Below are 10478 nucleotides of genomic sequence, written 5' to 3'. Positions count from 1 at the left end.
TTCCAACAAGTAAAGGAGACCGCATTTCTTAATGCAAGTGTAACCGGATTGGGTTGGTTCGGATTAGATTTTTTCAAATTTATTTTTAATAAAAAATGATTGTATTGTACAGCTAATTTTGATGTGTTTTACTAAAAATCCTATAATTTTTTATATTCTCTTCATGTCCAAAATCATAAATAGCTAGATTTAAAAAGACCTTTTTACACTTATATATATGAACTTCCTCTCAAATATATGAATATTTTTTGTAGAACAATCTTTGTTCTTAAATCTATATATCTCTTATCTGATAAAGAAAATTTGTGTTTTTATAGTCGTTAGAAAGCTGAGACGGAGGCCTATAACTTTCATGTTTCGAGTCAGAATAAAAAATCTCTCTAGGTTCTCGTTTCTAAGTTCCAAAATCAGAATAGAAACATATTTTGCAGACTAGAACAACCAAATAATCTATCTTTCAAAGGATGTTTTGACCCAGAAAATGAAGGATTCTAAAAAAAATACAAAAAAGAACAAAGAAACTAGACAAAAATGTTTTGTAACGAAACATGATTTGCTAAAAAATGATGAAGAAATGCTAAAATAAAGCCTCGACAATGTTCCTAAAATAGGAGATGAACAAGAGTGGATGTACCTTTTTTGTTTGTTCTATGCTATTTTCTGACTACATGCATCGAAAATCTAAAAAAACAAACAAAAGAAAAGAGACAGATCAAAAATCTGAAAGATAAATTATTCCTCTTAAATATGCGAACAATGAACATAGACAATAATGTGGAAGTCCACATAAAATATGTGTGAACTTGAGGAAGCCCGCATAAAATATGTGCGTACTTCCTCAAGTCCGAATAAAATATGTGGACTTTCACATTTTGTTCGAGTTTAACAGGATGTTCACAAATATTATTACACGAACTTCATGAAGTCCGTAAAAAAAATGTGCAGACCTCATTTTAAATGGGAGTATGTGGTACCAGATGTATGGAGCGACATTTCAGGCGAACTTCTTGAGTTTTGCGCATAGGAAGGGTAAAAAAGATATTTCAAAGTTGGCTATTTATGATTTTGGACATGGAAAGAATATAAAAAATTATAGAGCATTTCGAAAAGTGTTTAATTACCTGTATATGGTCATTTTTTATTTTTTAATCAAGTCTGAAAATTATACTCGAACATGATCTGACTCAAATTATGGACCCATGTAAAAACTTCTGCAAAATGTGTTTTATTGGAATAATATCATGATAAAAATGAGATATTTTTTTAAAATAAGTGATATTTTGTCAATATTGCCCACCTTTGAGAATGTTGCTTCCAAAATATCGCAGTATTTGTTATACGTTTCATTGTGAGCTTATTCTTGCCTAAGCTCGGGTTTTCTAATTTTGGTTTGTTTTTTATTTATAACCCGAAGAAACAGCACCTGGCACGAAGACCTGTTCACACTGGCTCAGCCTGCCATACATATTGTCGTGCCGACAGCATAAAACTACGAGGCTAGGACCACTATCCCTAGGGCCTTTGCTACGCATTGGCTTGCGCAGTGGGGTGATGCCCATGAGAATCGAACATTTACTGTTCATCTAGCAGCCAAGGCCTCACCCTACTATGCCAACCCCCCTTGGGGCTTTTCTGTCCTTGGTTGGATCATACTGTGTCAACTCTCCTTTTGGGTGTGTTTGATTACCTCATATCTAAGATTGAGGTATTTTAACTAGTGATCATTAGATTTGAAATCCTCATTTTAGGCCAAAACCTCTCCAAATCCGTTTGCATGGAGGTTGGATCAAGGCATGTGTCACCGGGGTTTCCTTCAGAGATCTGAGGTAATCAAACACACCAACTTGCAGTCGTTGGCTGGCCCAGTTTGTCTTCTATTGTTATTCAGTGGAGTTGAGCGGCTGAACATGGAGCGTACACTGTATCTCCACGTATCTTTTATTATTTTAAATCAGTTAGTGCACATCGCCACCATGGTCCACCATCTGGTTGCAGATGAACCATCAGGACCTCCACTTTGGGGTGGGCAACCGGCCCAGCAGCCCAATGGGCCAAGCTGACCTGGCCCGCTATGGGCTGGGTTTGGGCCATGATTTTAGGTTCGGGCCTGTTAGGTATCGGGCCAAAACCCGACCTATTATATACGTGGGCCAGGCTCAGGCCGGCCCGATGGGCCTGAGTTATTTATTAATATTTTTAATAATGTAAAATTTTTTAAAAATGAACTATTACATAGTAACTTTGAGGATAGTTGTTATTATTTACCTAATTAGTTGCATGGGAACTTGTTATTTGTTAATTATTATTATTTACCTAATTAGTTGCACTAACTAGGAATTAGTTGCATGGGAACTTGCTATTCTTTCATTAACCCATAATTTCAGTCAAGCATTTATGCATTTTAAGATTGGGTCACGCCTGGTTGGGCTGGCCCTGGCCCGCTTCACATTGGCCCGTTGGGCCAATAGGCTTCTCTTTCAATTAGAGCCCTTTAAGAACCGAGCCAAAAGCTGACCCGTTAGTAAATGAACTGGGCCATTGACCGGGCCGGCCTGGCCCAGCCCAGCCACATGCCCACACCTAGCCACACTTTTTTGGCATCTTCATGTTCCTTTTCTTACCCAAATCTAATCTTCGCACTCAAGCTACAACAATCACCCACCTCTTTTTTCGGTATTTAACGATGGAATACCCTAGTACAGGTTGAACACGGATCCCATCATTTGAAATAGGATAGGTTTCATAATACATTTAATCCTAGCCATCCAGCAGAACCATTTAGCCAATGATTGGATGGCTAGGATAGTATGTGTGATGGATCCCATCCTATTTCAAATGATGGGATCCGTGTTCGTATAGGTGGCAGGTCCCTTGGGACGACGATGCCAGCTGTGCAGCCCAACCCCAAGCAGTTGAAACCCCTCAACCGCCCCCCTCACCCACCACAGAACTTGATGCCCACATGGGTATCCAACTCTCGATGCCCTTCAGCTTGAATGGCTTAAGCCGACCCACCTACTCAGGTGTGCATAACTTAGAGATGCAATTGAGTGAGATCCAGGATGGAGGTTTTGCAATTTCGGCTGTTCGGTGCACGATTCGGATCCAACTCCCCCATGTATTTACCTGTTCTGGATCCGAACCATTTTCATCCTAGCAGAATCCAAAGTTCACTTTCAAGCTCCAACCACCCACCTATTCTTACATGAAATAGTTTTTGCACCTAAATTAAGAAAATTAAGTGATAAAAAGGTCACATCTATAAATTAACTATTTTGCCACGGTGTCCCTATATCTCAATGGAAGCCAAAGAAAGCTTTGTCCAACGGTTTTATTGGGGCAGCCTTTTTTTTTTAGTATATCGTGAGTAAAACAGGACTCAGCCATATTCTACAATATAAGGATATAATTGCTAGCATATGAAAATCTGATATTGTTCCAAAGTTTATGCAGCACGGTTCTTTTAAAGTGATTCCCGTTGACTCAAACAAACGAACAGTAGAAGAATATATACCTGCAAACCTTTCCTATCTGCATCACAGGCTTGTGGCACCACTACCGCAGCAGCAGCAGGCCTATTACTAGCAACAAACTAATTAGCTTTGGACTTCACACTTCTTGCTATGCTCTCACCGCTTTACATCGACCAGAAACCTGCAAGCAGAGTAGAGGAACAAGAAAGCAAGCCAACACTAAAATGGTTGACGCCCCTTCTGCTCAGTGTCGATCATGGCAATCAGCTTCTCGCACCTTCTTGACCAGAGGTTTACAAGGTTTGATCCGTATTGGATTCACAGGATTGGAGGTTCTTCATGTGGAATAGTCTCATTCCTGGTAATGCTCACTTTGGTCCTCAAGTACCAAACTTCTTCAAGTAACTGAAAGAAGTGTGTGTGCTTCACTAAATTCTCAAAACATTTCCGCCGTTCAATTCGCCATCAAAAGTATAAAACCTGAGATTTTCTTGATGATTAAAATGAATATATGATGGAGTATTGATGTGATTATGATCATAATTGTGCATTCTTGATCTTCTTGAAATTCTTGATTTCGTGATATTCTTGATTCTCTTGACTTTCTTGATTTTTTTTTTATTTTCTTGATTTTGATTAATTATGAATCTTTGTCTCAAGCTATGAATAATATTTTAAGAATAATAAAAAAAGATAAATTATGAAGACTTTATGAGTTTGGTGTGGTTTGAATCTTGAACTTTGGTTCTGAATTCAAAATCGTCATTCGGATAAATCTGGGATGCATTTCAATTTGGATCCAATTTAAAATGTTATTTGGATCTAATGGATATATTTTGGACCCTTATAGGGAACGTCCTATGTGGACCCCAATTGGATCCAAGAATCTGTATTGATTAAATTATCATCTAGTTTTAAATTCATAAAAATAAATAAATAAATAAATAAAGAGATAATTAAGACTTTTAATTTAAACATTTTTAAAGCTATAAGTAAAGGGATTAAGAGGGTAGGACGTCCCACATCTCTAGAAGAGTCCACAAAAGTTGGATGGGCTGGAGTTAGTTGTTGAAAAATCAAACCTAATTATCTCACTAAAATAAAATTGAAAAAGAAACAATATAGTTAAAGAATTAAGAGTCTAGAAGTTAGGGTTTTCTCTATAATGGACTCATCTCCCCCTCCACACGATTTTGGAGAGGGAGGGTCTAGATTAAATCAGTCTAGGGTTGGGAAGGAGATATAAATACCTCCTCTCACACGCCCTTCACATCTTTTGGAAAAACAAATCTCTTCTCTCTCTTCTTCCTTTCTCTTCTTTTTCTTCTTTGTGGTTTTTGTTTTCTCATTCCTCCAAAACATCTAAGAAGTTTGGAGAAGACTTGTGCAGCCATTAAACTTGTACTTACCTCGTTGGTGGTGGTGGAGTAGAAGTCAGATTATCTGATTCCCTCGTTCTATCCTAAAGATCTATCGATTCACAAGTAAGATTTACGTAGTCGATGCTTCTTATACACATGAAGCATGCATGTCTAAATTATTTTAGTTTGCAATAGCATATAGACATGTTTTGATCTGTTCTACATGTTTTCTTGGTTAAAGAAATCGTTTCTTGGGTTTGAAAAAGATAAATAATAAGTTTTTCATAAAAATAATTTTAAGAAACATGCATAACTAGGGTTTCATTGTTATTTCGTATTAGATTCAATCATAACATGATTTTGATGGTGTTATATATATGTTAATTCATATTATGTCAAATCAAATCTAAAATAATAAGATTTTAAAGGTTTTATGATCTTAAAAAGGGTTTTTATAAAAATGTTTTCTAAGAAACCAAAATTTGTGATCTTTGATATATTATTCCTAACCAGTTTCTGAAATAAATCGATATCTTCTTGAATATCAGTCCAAAAAATCTAAATAAAATCACTATGATGATCTACACATCTTGATCTTGAATTTAGAATCTTATTTCGTCTGCTTTGAATTCATATTGATTAAGATACACCTGTTTTAAAAGAGCCCAAGTTTCTAACTCTAGTTAAAGAAGGGTTTCAACCCATTTCTGATAAAAGATGTAAACACCCTTAAAAAATGACTAAGTATTTTATAAAAAAATTGGGTGAATCTTAATGCATAATAATAGACTGTGTAAAAAGGGTTTCGTCAAAAATGTTCTATATAAATTTCAAGAAATACATCAATCTGGTAAAAATCTTGCAGACTACAAATTTTGGATCGAAACTCTATCAGAATAACATTCTGTAAAAGATTTTTAATTATTTCTGTATTTATTATTTTTGAGATATGTTTGTTGGGTTATGTTCTTGACAGATACAGGTAACCATGGTAAAAATACCATGATTTTATATGAGTTTTGTTATTTCTGACAAATTTTATAAAAATGGGTCAACAGGGATTTGAGTTTCCCTGAAGACTTATGCTTGTGTTTAAGTGGTAACATGTTAGGAACCTATGGTTTCAATATATTCCTAACATGTATTGCATATTATGAGTGTTTATTAACCCTATTGCATCAAAAATAATGTGTTAGATATGTAATAAGATCTGAATGAAGGTTTATGTGAATTGTATGCGTAATACATGATTCAATTCATATTATCTTGCAAATTAATTATTTTGATTGATTCCAAAGGCAAACACTTTTGTTATATAATTATATTCAGCATGTTAATTTATTAGAACTTTGGATTCATGCTTGATTTAATGTATATCCGATGACTTCTTCGTAATAGAATTAAGATTCTGATTTTTCAAAAATTGATTTAGGGTTTTTGAGCTTTTTAATTGATTTTGATGTTCCAAAGGCATACTTAAATGAGATATGAATATTTACAAGTTTGTACAACATGAATTGAGTTAAGTAATGTGTATTCATCTTATTTAACCATGATTACAACTAAACGTAATTAGAAATATGTTAACCTTTTCGGTTTGGGTTTATGGGGGCCTAAATCAGGTAAAAAGACTTGCATGTTTTTAGTTACAGGTCACTTATAGTGAGTTTTTTTATGTGTATGCTATCATAGATATTTTATTTAGGTCTGATATGATTTAAGAACTGAAAGACCAAGATATTAATTGAAATCATATCAATTTGTTCTGTGAGAGTTTAAGGAAGCTCTTATCAGGAAAGTCAGGTTTATGTCTTTAATTGTGTTTTGATATTTTCTTTAAACTTTTCATAAATTCAATTTTGAATCATATTAGATTCGATATAAATATTTGTGATAAAGATAAAGGTGAGTTTGATTGCTTTTGGTAAGATAGGATTATGGTATAGGGATGCCCTGTTCTGAGAAAAAATGCTCATATACGTATTGTGATTGAGATTTGTGAAATTCTTCCATTATGACAATTTAATTATGTCATTTTATGATAAACTAATTATGATCATGTTAGTAAATGCAAATCATATGAAAAATGAATATGAGCATGTTAATTTTGTTGCATAATGACCATATGTGCGGATGCAGAATGATGTATATGTGATATTATTGCATGTTTGTTCATGAATATTTGAAATGTTGTGATACTGCATGAATGAATTGCTAAACAGCATGTTGACATGATTCTTTATTGTGAGAATGCATGCTATGCTTTAATATGCAGTATTTAAAAATGCATGTAGGATTGATAGAAATGCCCTAGGGTTGTATGGGCAGTTGGTGTGCTTGATGAAATTAAAATAATTTACAGTTCCATAAGTGGGAACGGTGAGATGGCAATGCACTAGCCTAAATAGTAGATGCATTTCCCTATAGCCTATTTCATAAAGATAACCCTGTGATATATTTTTGGGTATGCTTTTACCAAGGTATGTTGAACCAGAAAGACTGGTTTGGTCTACCTTAGAGAAGGTAAGTGGTATGAACTCTCTGGGTCCTTATTTATTTTGAGCTGCGAGAGGCAATACCACGACCATCTCCCAGCTTAAAAAAGTTAGGAGGACCAGGACTGCTACTTTTATCCTGGGTGGACATATCCTTGGAAACTTCTACAAAAGTGAGTGATCATGATCATTGTGGCCTGAAGCCACGCCCCTAGGTAGAATTCTCTCAGAGCAAGTCGCTACCTCTCATGGTCTGACTTCATCCTTGAGGAATACGACTTAGTAGCTACTCGAAAAAACTAAAATACATAGCATAATAAACACCTGGGTAGTTTAGTGTATTTTGGGTTGGTCCTACGTCATACCTAGGTAGGCCATAGTAATCAAGTGAAACATAAATTACTTGTTCACTTTACTTTACTGTATCTTATTCTCGTTTCTGAAAGTTTGTGATTCCGTGCGCATTGATACATATCTTGATCTTATTTGGAATTGATGTTATAAATGTTTAAGATTGTTATTTCATACTTGTTTATGAATTATAAATGCATAAATACCTTGGGAAAATCTTGTATATGCTTTCTGATAATTGATATAGTTCTTAGTTATTTATATCATGCAAACTTTATGTGTTGTATCTTGCATTAGCTGTGTGAATTTTACTGGAACTTTTCAAAGTCTCATGCTTTCAAAATAAAATGTTTTTAAGGTGATCTATGATAGTTGGAGCGAGTGCAAGATGCTAGAGGGAATTGTGCATGCTGATGTTTTCAATGATCCCAAGGGCTTCTTGTTTCTTTTACATTTGATAATTATTGATTATTTAAATCGAGCAATTGCTTTAATAGTTTAATACTGAAATGAGATTATTTAATATTTAGTAAATTTTTATTCATGGTATGTGATGGTAGTGATGTTTGAAATGTAATGTGTCTGAGAGATTTAACCAAGAAACCAGTTTATGAAATTGATTTCAAAAATCAATATCTTTTCATTATGTTTACTCACATAAGTAATAACTTAAGAATTTTTTCATTTGAATGCTTTAATTTTGAACTTTATTCTACAGAGCTATTAAACGTCGGTGCATGCACAGTCTGACTTCCTAGAGCTTATTTTGGTTAAGGCAATGCCAATGATGAAATATTTGGTTTAATAATTTCTTTTGTATAATGGTTCAATTGAATTCATTGATGGTGGTTCCGTACTGAATCTGGTACTAGGAGGCTAAGACACGTTCGCGCTTGCGCTCAGGTAGGTTGTCTAGTACTTGCTACAGTTGGAACGAGTTCGTTGATAAGACTGTTGCATTATTATATTTTAAGAAAAAAACTATAAAATATAAAATATAAAATCCATATTTTGTAAACTTAAAAAAAATGGTATTTTTGGGTTGAAATTTGTTGGGCCGTTACAGTTTGTATCAGAGCTAGGGATCGAAAATCATCAGTTCACAGCCGCCCAACAATCCAGCATCTCGTTGTAAGTATGTTTCAATAAATACCCTATGTTTACATAAAGAAATATTTATCTTTGTGAATATTATGAGAATTATATAAAATGAATAATGTTTGAGATTATTGTGTTGTGTTGTAGCTAAGTTGCAGTTAAATCATTATAGATGATCTCGTCTAAGGTACAATTCTTGTGGCTGGACAAGTTGCTTTAGTCGTGTTCGATAGTAGGTCTACTCATTCTTTTGTTTCAGTAAATTGTGCAAGTCAATTGGGATTACCTGTAGAACCACTTGTTTTTGCTCTTGATGTTCGTACCCTGGTTGGAAACACTTCGTTATGTGTTTCTCATAACCGAGATGTTAATATAGAGTTGTAGGGGCAGGTCTTGCCTGTCGACCTAGTCCTACTTGATATGAAAGAATATGATATCATATTGGGTATGGACTGGCTATTTAAGCATTATGCTAGTATCTTGTATCGAAAAAAAAAGGTCATGATTTTGAGACCAGATGTTCCAGAGGTTGTGTTTAGGATATCCAAACTCATCTTATGTAGCAATATTATCTTGGTTGTGAATGCTCAGAGATGTTTGGATAGGAGACACACCGCCTTTTTTGTTACTGTGGTTGGGACAGAGTTTGAAGTTCTGTCGATAGAAGACCTCGACATAGTCAGAGAGTTTCCAAATGTTTTTTCGAAAGACCTACCGGGACTTTCGCCAGTCAAAGGGGTGGAGTTCGGTATCGACTTATTGCTCATGACAGCACCAATATCTAAAGCACCTTATCGTATGGCACCAACAAAACTCGAAGAACTTAAAAAGCAATTGCAGGAGTTGGTGGGTCATTGATTTGTTAGGCTAAGTGTTTCACCTTAGGGAGCACCAGTCTTATTCATCAAGAAAAAAGATGGATCGATGAAGTTGTGCATAAACTACTGCTTGCTCAACCAAGCGACCATTAAGAATAAGTACCCATTGCCCAGAAGTGAAAACTTGTTTGACCAATTGCACAAAGTGAGGATATTTTCGAATATCGATCTCCCTTTTGGCTATCATCAGCTACGAGTGAAGGAGGATGACATCCAGAAGACCGCCTTTCGGATAAGATATGGACACTACAAGTTTGTGGTGATGTCATTCGGGCTTATGAATGCCTCGACCGCGTTCATGAATTTAATGAATCGAGTGTTTTGCCTCTACCTTGATTTTTTTGTTATTGTCTTTATAGACGATATTTTGGTGTATTCGGAGAGCGGGGAACAACATCGAGATCACTTGTGGATCGTCCTCAATACACTTAGGAAACACCAGTTATATGCTAAGTTCTCTAAGTGTGAGTTTTGGCTCGTTAAAGTTATGTTCGTAGGATATGTGATCTCGAAGGAGGGAGTTATCGTAGACCCTGCTAAGGTGAATGTCATCCTAGATTGGGAGCTGCCGAAAAATATTTGTGACATCTGAAGTTTTCTTGGATTAGCGGGCTATTACAGACATTTTATCCAAAACTTCTCACGAATAGCTATGCTGATGAAGAAGCTTCTGAGGAAGGAAACCAAGTTTGAGTGGGACGCCAAGTGTGAGGAGAGATTTCAGACTCTGAAGAGAAAGCTCACGTCAGCCCCAGCCTTGGCTCTACCGTCTGGCAATGGAGGTTTTGTGGTTTATACCGACGCATCAGGCACTGGCTTAGG

The sequence above is a fragment of the Nuphar pumila genome, chromosome 2 (genome assembly GCF_984573655.1).
Source record: "Nuphar pumila chromosome 2, dmNupPumi1.hap1.1, whole genome shotgun sequence".
Taxonomy (NCBI): Eukaryota; Viridiplantae; Streptophyta; class Magnoliopsida; order Nymphaeales; family Nymphaeaceae; genus Nuphar; species Nuphar pumila.
This window is presented reverse-complemented; position numbering follows the sequence as displayed.